The sequence below is a fragment of the Solanum pennellii genome, chromosome 9 (genome assembly GCF_001406875.1).
Source record: "Solanum pennellii chromosome 9, SPENNV200".
Classification (NCBI taxonomy): domain Eukaryota; kingdom Viridiplantae; phylum Streptophyta; class Magnoliopsida; order Solanales; family Solanaceae; genus Solanum; species Solanum pennellii.
This window is the reverse complement of record NC_028645.1, coordinates 15,970,123-15,987,186: the sequence shown is the minus strand read 5'-3', so window position 1 is coordinate 15,987,186 and position 17,064 is coordinate 15,970,123. Positions and strand designations below refer to the sequence as shown.

The window sequence follows — 17,064 nt, the reverse complement described above, 5'->3', positions numbered from 1 at the left end:
GTGTTTAATCGAGTTCAAGGGTCTAGTTGACAAAGTTGTAAGTATAAGGGGTCAAAATACAAACAGAGCCAAGAACAAGGGTCTCCCAAACCATTTTGCCTTTATAATTTATTTAATAAAGCAAAAGCAATTTCCAAGATGAGAACATTTATCGTATTGGTTTCATGTATAAGAATGTCTATGACAATTCTTAGTGGAGTAGGAATATCACTATATGTAATGACCTTCTAAGTCATTTTCTTTGTTTACCAATCTTTCCAACACTTTCTTGTAGCGACCTCAAGTCATTTATGACTTGTTGGGACTGACAATTTAGTCACTAGGTCGTTCATTTGGATTTTGTACAAGTTTTTGTATTTTTAAGGCTTTGAAACTTGAACAGTTGACTTCAGTCAATAGTTAAGGAAGATGGCCACAATTTTGAAGGTTTCATCAGCTATAGAAGGATCATTTTAGGATAGGGCGTAGTTGGTTCAGACCCCGAGACTTCCGATGTAAGTTTATGTCATTAGACGTTTTAAATTTGAAGCTTAAGCCAAGAGTTGGCTTTGGTCAATATACTTGGTAATCATTCTCCGATGAGGATTCCATTAGTGTGGTTACCTCTAGAATGTGAAGTTTGGTCTAGAATGACCTTTCGTGCGGTTTTCTTAGGCTTTCGATCTCATTTTGAGCCCTCTTGTGGCATTTAGCTTAAAATGAAACTTGGGCGTGAGACCCACTTTTCATTGTAACGACCTCATATGGAAGTATCATGGTTCAGTTGAGTTTGGAATGTTGAATACAATGGGAAGCATATTTTGTTTGCGTGCACAAGGTTCTAAATGAATCCCACACAACCCGTCGGAGAATTCAGAGTTTGAGCCAAAAAAAATGAAGTGTTGATATCTAGTGCAGTCTTTTAGCAACCAGATATCTGAATTTTAGAGACTAGATTTTGGTTTTACCAATCAATTTTGAGTATTTATACATAAAACTTAGTCCTCATTCTACCAAATGCAATTTCTTGAGCCTGGGACATCCGATTGAGGTAATTCAGATTCGTAAAGGTTCGTATTAATCGAGGTTATGTGTTAGAGTGTTTGGAGGGTGTTAGAGTCTCTCTATTTGATGCATTTTCCTCTCGAAAGGGACTGCCAACTCTATTTTAGTTTTCTTCCATTTGTGTTTTATTACATATGGTGGATGCTCCGGACATGGAATTGAGCCCCTTTTCGAGGCACAAGCTCATTAGTCGATTCAGACCTTTTGATAGAGTCAATTTTGGGATTACCAACACGGGTCCCACATCCTCATTTTGATTGAATTTTGGGTTCATTTCCAATTGTGATTTTAGTGTCAAAATGTATGTAATGACATTTTGATTAATAATTCAATATTTTGGCGATGTTCAAAGGCATTTTGGATGTGGATAGCTCAAGCGTGGTGGATTTGGAGTGTTTGTCTTTAGTTTCAAGATAGGATTCGATCTATGTTCTAGATTGAGCTTCTTAGATAATGTTTGTTATACATTTCATGTACTTTTGAATGGTATTTGTAGGGTATTTAGCTTTCCTCTTGTTATTCCTTCTTTTCTTCATTCGGTAGGAGCCTTGGTCTTATTATGGGTGTTGGGAACCTTAGTTTAGACTATGACTTTGTTGTGGAGTAAATTATCCTACTTATTCTTGTTAGGTTTGATTCGTGATTGCCTTAGACAAGGTTTGATATTAGATGTTTCAGGTCATGTTTTATCGCCTCGTAGTTATAGTTTGCTCCTACGGGTTTGTTACAGGTCGTTCTCCTTGTGATGATGCTTGTGACCTTGGTGGCTCGTTTTAGTCGTGGATTGGTCCTAACTTTGCTCAGTCTAGGATGTTGACACCACATTTTGGTAAGATATTTTTCAAAGTTGATACTTTAAGTATTTTAGTTATTAATTAGTTCAAACATATATGTTTTGCAATTTTAATGCTATTTTTTAAAATAATTATTCATATATATTTTTAAAAAAATGTAAGGATTTTGATCGGTTAATTTTGATTATATTATTATTTTTGCATAATCAGTTGAATATGTCAAATATTTGTTCAGTTTTATTAAATTATTTTTTTTAAATTGCATTTTTTACAAGTCATTCATTTTATTCATTACATTTGTTAAAATTCATTTCATTTGTTACTTTTATTATATTCATTTTGTGTTTTTGACATAGTCTATAAATACATTAAAACCGATTAAGAATTGCTTACATGGATATTTTTATTAACTGGTGGTTTTGACCTACGGTTTTAAGGTAATGGTATTGTACAAAAGTGGTTTTAAGTGGTTTTCAATTTTGTATTCAAGCAATTGTTTGGTCATTAATTTAGGGGGTGGTAAATAAAATTCAGAATAGGGGTTCAATATTAAGATTTTTACTTTATTTTTCTACTTTTCATTTATCTATCGCCAGAGCTTTGACCAGTCACTACAAAACAAACCCCACTGGTCAATCGTCCCTCTCAATCACGACCCTGAGAGACCTTATACAAGCCACGTAGCATATCATAACTTAAAGTAATAGAAAATGGTGCGAAAATCTAAAACATTTCAACACAATCAAAGTCTTTTATAAAACGAGCTGAAGAATACCATAGTCTCAAGCCATTTAAAACAACATGAATAAAGTTTTGGCACACATCTCATACAATAGTGCAATGCATGAAAGAAATACATAAGAGAAAAGGGTGATCACATCCTTGAACACAATGAGGACTAACCAAATCTTCACTTCCTTGCTCATCAATGAAGCTAGCCACGAGTCTGAGAATTTATGTCGCCAAACCATACATTTGATAAAAATGTAGGAAATAGTATATGTTAGTGCAATCATGTACTAAATATGATGGCTAGCATACACAACACAAAAATAAGCATTAATAATCAAATGACATAAGGGATAAGTATAATCAAGACATAATAAACATCATAAATATTTCCTTAAGTAGCCTCAATTAACCTTAGTCAAGACTTGGGTCATCCACTTCTAGTCAAGCTTACATCGTGGAAGGCATATCTGGCAACACTCCAAGTCAAACATCTTCATAACATAATCATATGGTTAATAATTACTTTTAAAGACATGGGGATTCACCTCATTGCCTAACTTAAAAAGGCTAATGAGTTTTCGCCTCTTGTCTTACTTACCTTAAGATCATGGTTACTCGCTTCCACAATCACAACATATGACACGGGTACACACCTCCATGTCTATTCATCATATTAGGAACATAGGGAATCACCTCTTGTTCAATTCTAAGGAGTATGAGAATCACCACATATCCTTCAATATAGAGGTCAAGGGTACTCACCTCTAACCTCATCATTCTTTTAGCATTTTAATCTATATTCATCTTAGGTGAGCAATCATTTCAACCTAGAATCATTTATGTGAGTAAACCTTTCACATTCATTCAATCATGCTTAGTAATTCAAGGTGGGAAGTATCTCTTCCAAATATCATAACATCAATTACCAATATTTTATATAATACACTTAAATCTCAAAGCCCTAATTCTCATGATCATCATCTAAGCTTCATCTTAAACAATTCTAGGCATAATTCATCAATCCTATAAGAAAATATCAAAATCCATAAAGTTTCCCTTCAAGGCATCAACCTAATTATATCAATTATAGATCAAATCATGCAATAGGCTTGTCTACATGTAATTTCATACTAAAAAGATGTGATCCTATCAATTCAATCATAAACAATCATAATCCACTCAATTGGATCAACATTCAACATAACTCACAACATTAGAAAAAACCCTAACAAGAATTGGAGGAATTCTTCCAAATTGTGGAATCCTAGTGGACTCCATGGGAGGTCAGATCCCATGGATAAAAAGCCATCATACCTTAGTCACAATGCAAACAATATATTGAGAATTGAAGACTTGAACTTGACCTAGTTTTCTCTTCTTCCTTATAAAGATAATTTTTTTTAGAGGAGTTTTGGATTTTTAATTTTGGGATTTGGGAGAATGAATTAAATTGGGGAATTTGGAGGGAGGGGGGGGGGGTTAAAAATAAATATATAGGTGTCCTAGACTTAGGTAAAACACCACCACCTCAATTTAATTAAAATAAAAAAGACCCTTAAGTTCGTACAATAACTGTCGAGTCACCAACCATGAGACCACGACCAACGGACCTTAGATAGACCTACGATTAGTCCTGGTGAACAATGGGTTGGTGGTTTGGTTTGGTTTTTTGGACTTTGACCCACGACTCCCTACCCATGGACTTTGGACCCATCCACATGTCGTGGGTCCTGGTCGTGGTTCACTGCATCAGGCATTTTCCAAGGTGTCCACCAATGAAGCTCACCCACTGGCATGGGTCCAACCACGGGGCGTGATTTTCCATATGGGTGACACTTGAAAGTCTTGAAATTTTCTAATCCTTCCTCTTCGGGTATGGGGTATTACATTATCTCCCCCTTGGGATCATTCGTCCTCAAATGAGGTGCTAAATACGTTTCTAAACGAAAAGACTTAAGACTCGCAACTCATCATACACACAATTCATCTAAATTCATACAACTAAGGAGGAAATATTAACTCCAAGCCAATCATACTAAATGCACTCTATGGTAGTGGGAGATACATCTGCCAACCCGATATGCATGAAATTTTCAGATTTTTACATTTAAGGAGGGATTTACCATCTTCAACTTAAAAACATGCTCACACAATCTCATGGAGCTCATATGCAAGTCAATCTAAAAAGTACAGATTCTCAGAGGATATTTCCACTCCAAGTCTAGGCATGTTCAACAACTCATCTCATGAAGATTATAGGCAACTCATACTCAATACACTACAAAATGAGGAAAGTAATGCACATAAGCCATTTCTTTCACAACTTAAGCAATTCATGAACATGCATAATAATAAGGAAATCATGGAAATACATAAAACACATGACTTCAAACCTAAGCAAACAAGAGGAACTCATTGCCTCAAGTTAGAATAGGAGGAAAACAGTGAGGATGGCGGGACTTCATATCGGTCTCAACCTCCGAAGTAACACCCTTAACTAAGTAGTTTCTCTACAAAACCTTTACGGAAGCAACTTTCTTGTTCCTTAATATCTTAACGTGCCGGTCTAGGATCTCAACCAGAATTTCTTCATTAGACATATTTTCATCAACTACCAACCCTTCAAGGGAACTATAGATATTGGATATCCGACTAACTTCTTAACCATGAAGACATGGAAAATGGTATTCACCACTACTGACTCATTTGGCAAATCAAGTTCATACGCGACCTTACCAAAACATCTTAAAATGTGATACGAGCCCACGTATCAGGGACTAAGCTTCCCATTTTGCCAAATCTCATCACACCCTTTATGGGTGATATTTTCAAATAGACCAAATCACTACCCTTAAACTCTAGGTCTCTTCTTCTAACATCGGCATAGTGCTTTTGTCAGCTTTTGGTGATTCTCAACCTCTTTCTAATGAGACAAACTTTCTCCATTGCCTCATGAACTAATTCGGGCCCAATCAAAGCAACTTCACCCACTTTAAACGGTAGTTATGGGAGTTGTACACCTTTTACCATAAAAGGCTTCAAAGGGGTCATACCAATACTAGAATGGTGGCTATTATTATAAGCGAACTCTATCAATGGCAAGTGATCATCCCAACTTAATTATAAGCGAACTCTATCAATGGCAAGTGATCTCCATTGCCTCATAAACTAATATCAAAGCAACTTCACCCACTTTAAACGGTAGCTATGGGAGATGTACACCTTTTACCATAAAAGGCTTCAAAGGGGTCATACCAATACTAGAATGATGGCTATTATTATAAGCGAACTCTATCAATTGCAAGTGATCATCCCAACTTACCATGAAGTCGATGAAACATGCTCTCAACATATCCAGTAAAGTTTAGATCGTTCGCTCTGCTTACCGATTAGTTTGTGGGTGAAAAGTTGTGCTAAGCTTAATATTAGTGACAAGTCCCTTTTGAAATGACTTCCAAAACTAGGAAGTAAATTGGGTACACGATTGGAAATTATGGACAAAGGCACTCCATGTATCCTTACTATTTCTATCAAATACAACTTGACATAATCTTCCGCCGAATAAGAAACCTTGATGGGAAGGAAATGTGTTGATTTCATCATCTGATCAATAACTACCCGAATAGAATCAATAATGGTGCTGGGTCTGAGGCAAACCAACTATAAAGTCCATAACCAACTATAAAGTCCATATTTACATATTCCAACTTCTGAGTGACAATGCTAATATCTTTAAAAAACCTCTCGGTTTTCGATGCTCAATCTTTACTTGTTGGCAATTCAGACATTTAGCCAAAAATACCGCAATATCCTTCTTCATCCCATTCTACCATATCCTTCCCATAAATCATGGTACATCTTGGTGGCTCCTGGGTGGATGGGATACCACAAACTGTTGGCTTTTACCAAAATTTGTTCCCTTAGCTCATCAATATTTGGAACACATAGTCAACTTTGGTTTGTACGTACCCCTCATCTCCATCTTGGGATAAAGCCTCAATGAACTCCTTGAGTACCACTTCTTTCAATTCTACCAAAGTCGGATCAAGACATTACTTAGCTTTCACATCATTTACAAAGGATGATTCGGAACCATTATGGACCATGACACCACCCTTGTCGGAATCAACCAAATGAACACCCAATCGAGAAAAATTATGCATCTCTTGTGTCAACTATTTTATATCATCATCAACATGCACAACACTACCCATTGATAGTCGATTAAGAGCATCTGCTACCACGTTTGCCCATATGGGGTGATAAGAACACTCATATCATAGTCTCTCAATAATTCCAACCACCTTCTTTGGTGAAGATTTAGATATTTTTGGGTAAAAACCTATTGTAAACTCTCATGGTTTGTGAAAACATCAACATGAACCCAATACAAATAATGCCTCCAAACCTTTAAGGTAAATACCACCATCGCTAATTCAAGGTTCTGGGTAGGATTGTTCTTCTTATAAACCTTTAGTTGCCTTGAAGCATAGGCTATCACTTTACTATTTTGCATAATCACACATCCCAACCCAACTTTAAAGGCATCACAATATACCAGAAAGTCATTTATACCTTTCAGTAAAGTAAATACCGAAGCGGAAGTGAGTCTATCCTTCAACTCTTGGAAACTTTTCTCACAAGCATCCAACCATATAGACTTGGCCTTCTTTTGAGTAAAAGCCCTCAATGGAGAGGCCCAATCTACAAATATTATATAATAACCAACCAAACCCAAGAAACTTCTTATATCGATCGATGATATATGTCTAGGTCAACTCTTGACCGAATCTATGTTGATCGAATCTACCTCAATACCCTTGCTTGAAATAATATGGCCTAAGAAAACCACAGAACTTAACCGAGATTCACATTTACTGAACTTTGCACAAAGTTGTTGGTCGTTAAGGATTCGCAATATGATCCTCAAATGATCAATTTGCTCATTCTCACTCCTTGAGTAAATAAAATTATCATTTATGATCACAATAACAAACATATCAACATATTGTCTAAACACCCTATTCATCAAATCCATAAAGTTTGTCGGAGAAATGGTCAATCCGAATGACATTACCACAAACTCATAATGGCCACATCGGGTTCTAAAAGCAATTTTTGGAATGTTTTCCTCTTTCACTCTCAATTGGTGATAGCCCGAACAGAGATCAATTTTAGAGAAATAAATTGCCCCTTGAAGCTGACCAAATAAATTATCTATCCTTGGAAGAGGATACCTATTCTAAATGTTCACCTTTTCAATTGTAGATAATTAATACATATATGAAGGGACCCATCTTTCTTCTTAACAAACAAAACTGGAGCACCCCATGGAGAGATACTTGGTCGAATGAAACCCTTATCTAACAAATCCTTTAATTGCTCTTTCAACTCCTTAAGTTCCACCAGAGCCATTTGATATGGAGGAATAAATATGGGTTTTATATCCATAATAATGTCAATACCAAAGTCTATCTTCCTTTCAGGAGGAACAACGAGTAGATCATCGGGAAACACTTTCGAAAACTCATTGACAACGGGGACATACTCAAGAAGGGGTTTTGGAATCTACATCTGTCACCCTTACTAGATGGTAAATCAACCCTTAAAAATCATTTCCTAGCTTTAAGGTAAGAAACAAATTGACCTCTAGACATAGAATTCCCCCCTCCCACTCCAGGATAGGCTCATTTGGAATTGAAATTTGACTACTCGAGTCCTACAATCAATAGAAGCATAACACGAACGCAACTAGTCCATCCTAAGTATGACATCAAAGTCTAATATATAAATCTCTACAAAATCAACAACAAATAACTCTATGGGATAAAGAGATAGGTTTTTATAGACCCTCTTAGCGACCATAGAAATACCAACATGGGGAGAGCAAGAAAAAGGTTCTAATAACACACCGAGGAGCACATCAAACCTCATGAGTCACAAAGGATAAAGTAGCCCCTAGATCAAGTAAACCATACACATCTATAAGAAAAACTTTTAACATACTGGTCACCACATCTGAGGAGTTCCCTTGATCACCTCTAGTTAGGAGAGCGTAAAATGGTTTCGCTTAGGAGCAGTTGAACATGAAATATTTGGACCGGATAAAGGATAAGGTTGAACCCTATGACGAGTATCTCCATCATTCTTTGCAATCGAATGAGAATTCTTTATCTTGTGATCCGTCAAACCACACCTAAATCAAGTAATGGATCTCACTAGACACTTACCCTCATGATTCTTCCACATTTGGTACAAGTAGGCATTGAGGACTTACCACCATCTCCTTGAGCTTAGGGTTAGAAACCCTTTCATTTTTAAACCTTGGAGGAGCATTTGAAGAACCATTCATGGAGAAATTTTGTCAAAACATTGGATGATCCCATCCACCGGACCTAAAATCTGAATCGTTACCATCATCCACTCTTGCTCTCTTTGCCTCCTAGATCTTTCCTTGAGCTTTTCTTTCTCAATTTTTTGGTCATACACCATAAGGCGATAAATGTACATGTCATAGACAAGCATAGCAGTGCAACTTTCTTTGACAACCAAGTCGGACCTCAACACAAACTTACTCATCTTGGTCCTATAATGGTCCACAATAGAAGGAACATACTTAGATAGTTGAGTGAACCTCAAAGCGTATTCCGTTAAACTCATATTTCTTTGCCTAAGGTTAATAAACTCAAGCACCTTGGCCTCTCTTATATCTTGAGGGAAAAATCGATCAAGAAAAAAACTTTTGAACCTTTTCAATTGATCAAACCCAATCTGAGAAACCCCTTTGAGTTAGAAAGAGTCTTGCTCCGCCTTATCTACCAGAGTCATTTCCATAATAACAAGTATATTGTAGACCTCGTCGGTATACTCTTGAGGAACTTCCTCAACTTTGAAGCCATAAAATTTGGGAGGGTTCATCCTTCTAAAATCTCTCACTCTTGCCACTGTCGTACCCACATTTATGTTCATGGAGATACAACCTCTCTATAGTATTGAGCCATTACTACTTGAGTCAACACTTGGAAAGTCGACCTAATGTCCACATTTGTACAAATTCATTCAATGGGTCAATCGGAGCTTGAGGAGGAGCCTGGGAGAAACTTGAGGAGGAACCATTTGATCAACATTGCTTCCCTCCATCCTTCTAACATTACCCCTTTTAGTAGTAATATCCCTAAAACCATTGGGTAAGGATTATGAGAAAAAAATTATTGAGTTAAACTCCATGACACGACATAGAAAAGTAAAGAAGTAAATTTTCCTAAACATTTAATACCCTTTCGTTCATAAATGTGGCACACTTCACATCCATGAATAAAAATCTACTAGACGCGGTTTGAAACATTTTGAAACCCTGTGATTTGATACCATGTTTTTCACATTCCAGGGGTACTCCTAGATGTAATAAGGTGTATAAGGCCCCGAGAGTCCTCAAACAAGCCACTTAGCATATCATAACATAAAGTAATAGAAAATGGTGCAAGTATTAAAAATATTTCAACATAATCAAAGTCCTTTACAATAAATCAGAACTCTAATAGCATAGTCATGGATAAAGTCTTGGGACGTAGCCCATACAATAGTCCAAGACATAAAAGAAAGGCATAAGAGAAAAGGGTGATCACATCCTCAAACACAATGAAGACTAACCAAATCTTCACTTTATTGCTCAACAAGGAATCTAGACACGAGTGTGAGAATCTTGTTGTCGAACCCTACATTTGATAAGAATATAGCAAGAGTATGCGTTGGTGCAATCATGTACTAAATATGATGGCTAGCATAAACAACATAAACATAATCATTATTCCTTAAATGACATAAGGCGTAAGCATAATGAAGACATAATAAGCATAATAATGAGAGATAAATACTTAATTAAGTAACCTCACTTAACCTTATTCAAGACTTTGGTCATCCACACCTAGTCAAGCTTAAAACATAAAAGCATATCTAGCAACACTCAAAGTCAGGTGTAACACTTCAAAAGTCCAAGACCTAAATCTAGAGCCTCACATGAGTGTATAAAGTTTTTAGCACTGTTTTAAGGTCAAAAATAATGTTTATAAGTCATTTAGGAAGTTTTAGAGTCAAGACGTCAAGAAACGTTCATGACATTCGGAGATTAGTGGAAGAGGTGCTAATGTGCCTTAGCCTATTTCGTAAGGTTTTAGGAGTCAAAATTTAATGAAATTTGATGGAAAAGATGTTAATCACGTATTAAAATTTGTTTAGGGTCAAAACGTCTTGCTATAAATCCCTAACGACAACCCAAAGGGTCCTTGCGGAGGACTCTTCCAGATTGGTCAAGAAATTGCCTTGAAGCAGTGTCTACCTACGGGTCGCACGCGACGAGGCATCGATTCATCTGTGGAATAGCACTCAGACAATTTCAGGAATTATCCAAAAATACAACTCTCTGAGTAAAAATGACAGTTGTGCAGGATGGTTGAGGGGTGAGGCCGTCGACTAACCTACAACCCGTAGGTCGGGGTCTCGTAGTTCAGGCCTGCACTTTTGGTTAAGTTTTTTAAATGTTCATTTAATTAATTTAGATAGTTAGGGGTTTAATTAGGGTGAAGGTTTGGTTAATTAGATTAATTTAGCAACTACATAACCTACCTTAAGCCTAAACTCAACTAAACACCCCACAATTCCCAAACCCAAAATGCTCTTCCTACTCTCTCGTTTCTCTCTCAAAGAAGACTCCATAGAAGACCAAGGTCTTAAAGTTCTAGTGAAGCAAGAAGATCACTTTTCACCATCAATATTCAAAGAATATCAAGGTATGGGAACTTTCACCTTTGGGATTTCTTTCTCCAAAGGGTTCTTCAAAAATTGGTTTTCAAAAAAATGATTTCATATGGGTTTATTTCTAATCCAAATTTGATCTTCTAAATTGTATTGTTTGTGGTTTCTTTTGGTTATTGTAATTAGATTATGATCTATTATTGTTCAATTATAGTAGTTCTTGATGATTTAATCTAGTATGTGGAATAGATCATGAATTGACCCAAATTCCTTAACCCTAGGTTATCTAGTCATGTTAAATTCATTAGTATTGATGCAATTGACCTAGTTATTGTGTTATTACTATTGAATGATGTTGTTACAGATATTGATGATGAAATTGTATTGATTGAGAGTAAGACCAATAATGATGGCTTTTTAAGGAGAATTGGAAAGACCTTGTGATCTTAAACCTTTGCTTCAATTGTGATGGCTTATACTTGGTGATGAAGTTCAATTGAAGCATGTATTCTGATTCTATTAAGTGGGTGTTGATATGATGATGCGATTGAAATGTATTGATTATGTGAAAGTGTGAGATTACGTTTAAGATGTAATGAAATAAGGTTGGTTATGAATTGCCTATGTGCCTTATTATACATGATGATGATGATAATGTGTTGATCTCACATATGAGGGTTGTATTGAAATGATATTCTCAAGCAATTCCTAATGAGCTAATGACTCTTAATATACAAGGGATTAGTCTCCTATGGCCTAAACTAAGTTATGAAGATTGATAAAGGTTTAAAGACATTTCAAAAAGGGACATTAGCTAAGCATCGGGTGAACTAGAAGTGAGGAGCGTCCCTTCCCAAGTAGGGAAGGTAGGTTCACTATTTTACTCATGAGATTGGAGACTATAATGAATTGTGCATAAAGAGGGTCCAAGTATATCTCCTAGTTCTTGAACTATGTTGTCCCCATAGGAATACTAGCTAGTGGATCCACCTAGAATGCTATTTTTATGTTTTGGTACTACCTTGACAAGTATTCCACCTAACTCTCGGTGTAGGTTTTATGACACCGGATTCTGTATTTAGCTCTTCTGGTCTATGTCGGTTAAGGCAAGTGTCCCTGAAAGTAAAATGAAGTAATAATGTGAACAATAAATAGGGTGACTTAAGGGTTTTGACTTAGTCTAGGTAGGGGTATGGGACTCTACCTATACATTGCACTAGTTGGCCTTGAGGGAAGTCTTGGAAGGTTGTTCTTATGTTTTATAAGTAAATGGTATGCATATGTTGACTTCACATGTTGAATGATCCTGTATGATACTAGTTTTATTTTTTAGCATGCTATTGGTCTATGTTCCAATGCATGATGATGATTACTCTTAATGCTATGTTATGTGAGTTTAGACATTGCTTATGGTCCTTTGTTGGGTTTACTTGGTTGATTAAGGTTATGGTCTTTACTTGGTCACTGCACTTGTAAGCTTGATGATGAGTTATGAGTAAGGGTCTTGTATATGTTGTAATGATGTAAACTCTTATATGTGTTTTGTTGTTCTAGCATGATGTTAGAGTTGGTTTGACTATGTACTCAAGTATGCTAGTATACATATTGACTTGGTTATGTATGGATGATGTTGGTCTTGTGCTATACATGGTTCTTATGTTAAGTTGTATTGATTATGAACATGACTTATGCTATTGAGATTTCTTATGTGGTACATGCTCTCTTGTATGTGCACTAAAGGTTTCCAAATGACTTAGCATGGTTTCTAAAACGTAAATGTCCCTTTCTCATGCATTCTTTCAAATGTTTTATGTGTATGTTCCCATACTTAATACAAGTGTTGTACTAACCATATTTCTATGTTTCTATAATTATATAGGTTCCGGCCGTTGATATTCTAGAAGGGCCATTTGAAAAATAACTTAGACTCTCATTCTCCAAGTTTTATAGGTCCTCACCTTCCGAGGATGATGCCACTATCTAGCTATTGATGTTGTTTAATCTTAAAGACAATTTAGTTCTTTTCCTTTTCATTTGAAGATAATTGTTGTATATGCCTATATGTTGCTTTTATTGTAAAGAATTAAGGGTTATGCCCGAATGTTGTGCTCTACTTAGATGGTTATATTTGAGACTTGTCCTAGAGTTCTTATGAGATTATATTGCTATATTATGTATGTGAAATAAAAGTAGAAATTTATGTAGTGCTTCCTATTAGAGGAGTCTATATAAACTCCCTATGTATATATTATGTGTAAGCGACAGATCTATGTAAACCTTAATGTAGAAATAGATGAAAAGTTTTAAATTTTCTGCAATTTAACCTATAAAATGTAATGACAAATGCTAAGAGGTTAGTCTTAGTCCTCTTCGAGGACGACGACATTGGTCACTTCTAGGGGGTGCTCCCCGGATGTGACATCAAGCATCTTCATAACATAGCATAATCATATAGTTCATACTTACTTTTAAAGACATGGGGATTAGCCTCATTTTTTAACTTATAAAGGCTAATGGGTATTCTCCTCTTGCCTTACTTACCTTAATATCATGGGTACTCACCTCCACAGTCACATCATATGACACAGATACTCGCCTCCACATCATTTCATAAGGAGCATAGGTACTCGCCTCCATATCACTTCATCATTTTGGGAACATACAATGTTCAATTCTAAGGAGTATTAGAATCACCACATATCCTTCAATATAGAGGTCAAGGGTAGTTGTCTCTAGCCTTATCATTCTTTTAGAATTTTAATCTATATTCATTTTAGTGAGCAATTCTTTCAACCTGGAATCATTTATGTGATAAACCTTTCATATTGGTTCAATCATGCTTTGCAATTCATTAGGGGAAGTATCTCTTGCACATTACAACATTAATTACCAACAATCATATAGTACATTTTACTCTCAAATCTCTAATTCTCATGATCATCATCTAAACTTCAAACTTAAACAATTCTAGTCATGATTCAGCAATCTTACAAGGAGAAATCAAAATCCATAAAGTCTTCTTTCAAGGCATCAATCTAATTATATAAATTCTAGGTAAAATCATGGAATAGGCATGACTACATGTAATTTCATCATAAAAACATGTGATCGTATCAATTCAATCATAAATAATCATAATCCACTCAATTGGATCAACATTCAACATAACCCACAACATTAGAAAAAATCCTAACTAGAATGGGGGAAATTCATCATCAAATTGTGCATTTCAAGGGATACCATGGGAGGAAGGATCCCATGGACGAAAAACAATCATACCTTAGCTTAGTCGTAATGCCCATAAAAGGTTGAAAATTGGAGACTTGTGCTTGACCTAGCCTCCTCTTCTTTCTCCTTTTTCTTACTTCTAGAGAAAATTTTTAGAGGAGTTTTGGGTGTTTAATTTTGGGATTTGAGGGAATGACTTAAAATGGGGAATTTTGGGGTTTAAAATACTTATATATTTGTGCTATGTTGACACAAAATTTTGATATGATATTTCTAAAGTTAATACTTTTAAGTACTTTATTTTTAAAAATAGTTCGAAATACATATTTTGCCATTTCAATGAAATTTGTTGATAATTATCCTTATTCTCAAATTATTAGAATTTTATCGATTAATTTTATTTACGTTATTTTGTCATAGCCGGTTAAATACGTTCAAATATTTGTTCTTTTTTATAAAATCATTATTTCTATTAAATTACATTTTTACATGTCTGTGGTTACGTTCGTTACATTTTTTTTTATATTCATTTTTATCTGTTACATTTGGTTTTGCACGATTCATAAATTCATTCTACTATGGATAAGATTTCATACACAAATATTTTATTAATTAGTGATTTTGGCCCACAGTTTCAAGATAGTGGTATGTATTATTGGTGGTTTTCAATTCACTATTTAAAGAATAACTTGCTTATTAAGTTAAGGGATGGTGGATAAAATTTAGGTGTAATATTAAGATTTTCTTAAGGTCTAAAAAATTCTTTTATTGTTCATTATTTTTCGGTGACAAACTCATCGAAGCTCCGCTAGATTCCAGTCCACCACCAAAACACCATTCATTTTCTCCTTTTTTTCAGCAGTCACCAGACTAAACTCTTCTCTTCGTCACTGCTGGTGCCAGCAACTCTTTCAAAACGACCAACAAAAACCTTCCTCATTCCTCCTTGGCTCGAGTTTCACCATTAATGGTCACGGCACCGCACAACAATCCAAATAACCACCACAAACCCCTCTTCCGTTTTCCATTTGTTTCGACCAAACAACCACCATCAACGACCCCTTCTCCCCACAAAATTCAATAAAAAAACAACCAGCCCAAAACCAATACAAACTAACCCAAAACCAGCCTGGAATCACAATCAAAACCACCTTATGTCCGACGAACCAGCAACAAGAAAACACCATTTCCGGCGAAGGAGCACAAGGCTCGAACAACAGTAGCCAAACACGACTCCGTCGTGATTCCAACACCGGCGAACTCCTCATTTTCAGTGGTTCATCATACGAACCAGACCCACACCATTGTTATTTTCCGTGAAATCTTTTTCTTATTTAACACTTGAATTTGAAGCTATTTGGTTTCCTCTATTTTAGTTATTATTGTTCGCTATTTCTTATGTCTTGTTGCTTTGTTCAATTGATTTATTCCTGTTTATTTTTATGCTTTATTGCTATATTACTTTAATGGCCTTTTTTTTTTAATATTTTTCATGAATATACTGGTGTAGTTTTTCGTTTTATCTGGGTATTATTTTTCTATATTTTGATTGAGTTTATGGTCACTTAATTAAGTTAATTTTCTTGGTTAGCCTATTTTTTTATTATCCTTTTATTATTGATTTAATCATTAATATTATTTTTTAATTGTCTGTTGCTCAATTATTTTTTTATAATAATTTTTATGTCTTGTCTATTTGATTGTTTTGCTTTCTATGTCGTTTGTTATTGAATGTTGCAACTGTTTTTGTGTTTTTTTAAATGGATCTACTGATATTTTTATTTCATTAAATAATTTAAGACAATTTCTATTTTATATTGATATATGTTCGCTTTTTAGATTGTTATTTGTGTTTATTTATTATATTATTCAACGTAACGAAAAATGTTATATTAAAATTGGTCAATGAGAAATTTTCTTCGTTGAGTTTGGATGACACTCCATTTTAAAAGACGGAAATTTATTTTATGTTCATATTTTACTTGTTAAAAGTGGCCGATGAAGAAATTATTGTCGATTTCCAAGGTCTCCCAAATTAATTAGACATATTTTTTTTATCTAAGTTATTATTTTATTTATTCATATTTATTCATTACTAACACTTTTACTAAGTGTCTTTATAGGTGTGCGGAGTTGCTTCCTATTGAAGCTATTCGAATGAAGTTTGACATATATTCATTATTCATAATCTTGTATATATCGATGTTAGACAAAATCTAGGCCGTTTCTCACATTATTGTTTTATTTTATTACTTGTGTATATTACATATTTATTATACTTATATATTTGATTTTATCTCCTACTCAATTTGAAAAAAATAATTCAGTCAGGATCCACAATTGTGAATTTCGAAGGATGCCTAATGCATTCCCTTCAAATAAATTGAACCACTTACCTCGACTCTATTAGTTTAATAGACATTTTTTAAAGTTAATTTGTTAATTGATTTCCTAGTTTTCCTAAAAATTAGGTGGTGACTCCCTTTTACCACCTTTTGCTTTTTAAAATTTTTAA

At 34.9% G+C, this 17,064-nt stretch overlaps 1 long non-coding RNA gene across 1 annotated transcript; it reads right to left on the bottom strand.

Moving 5' to 3' along the window:
* Positions 1–2,569: 2,569 nt before the first annotated feature.
* LOC114073970 lies at positions 2,570–14,722 on the bottom strand. The gene is made up of 2 exons (XR_003574424.1): positions 14,601–14,722; positions 2,570–2,784 (listed from the first exon to the last, which is right to left on the bottom strand). It is a non-coding gene; the product is annotated as an uncharacterized LOC114073970 (long non-coding RNA).
* Positions 14,723–17,064: the final 2,342 nt, after the last annotated feature.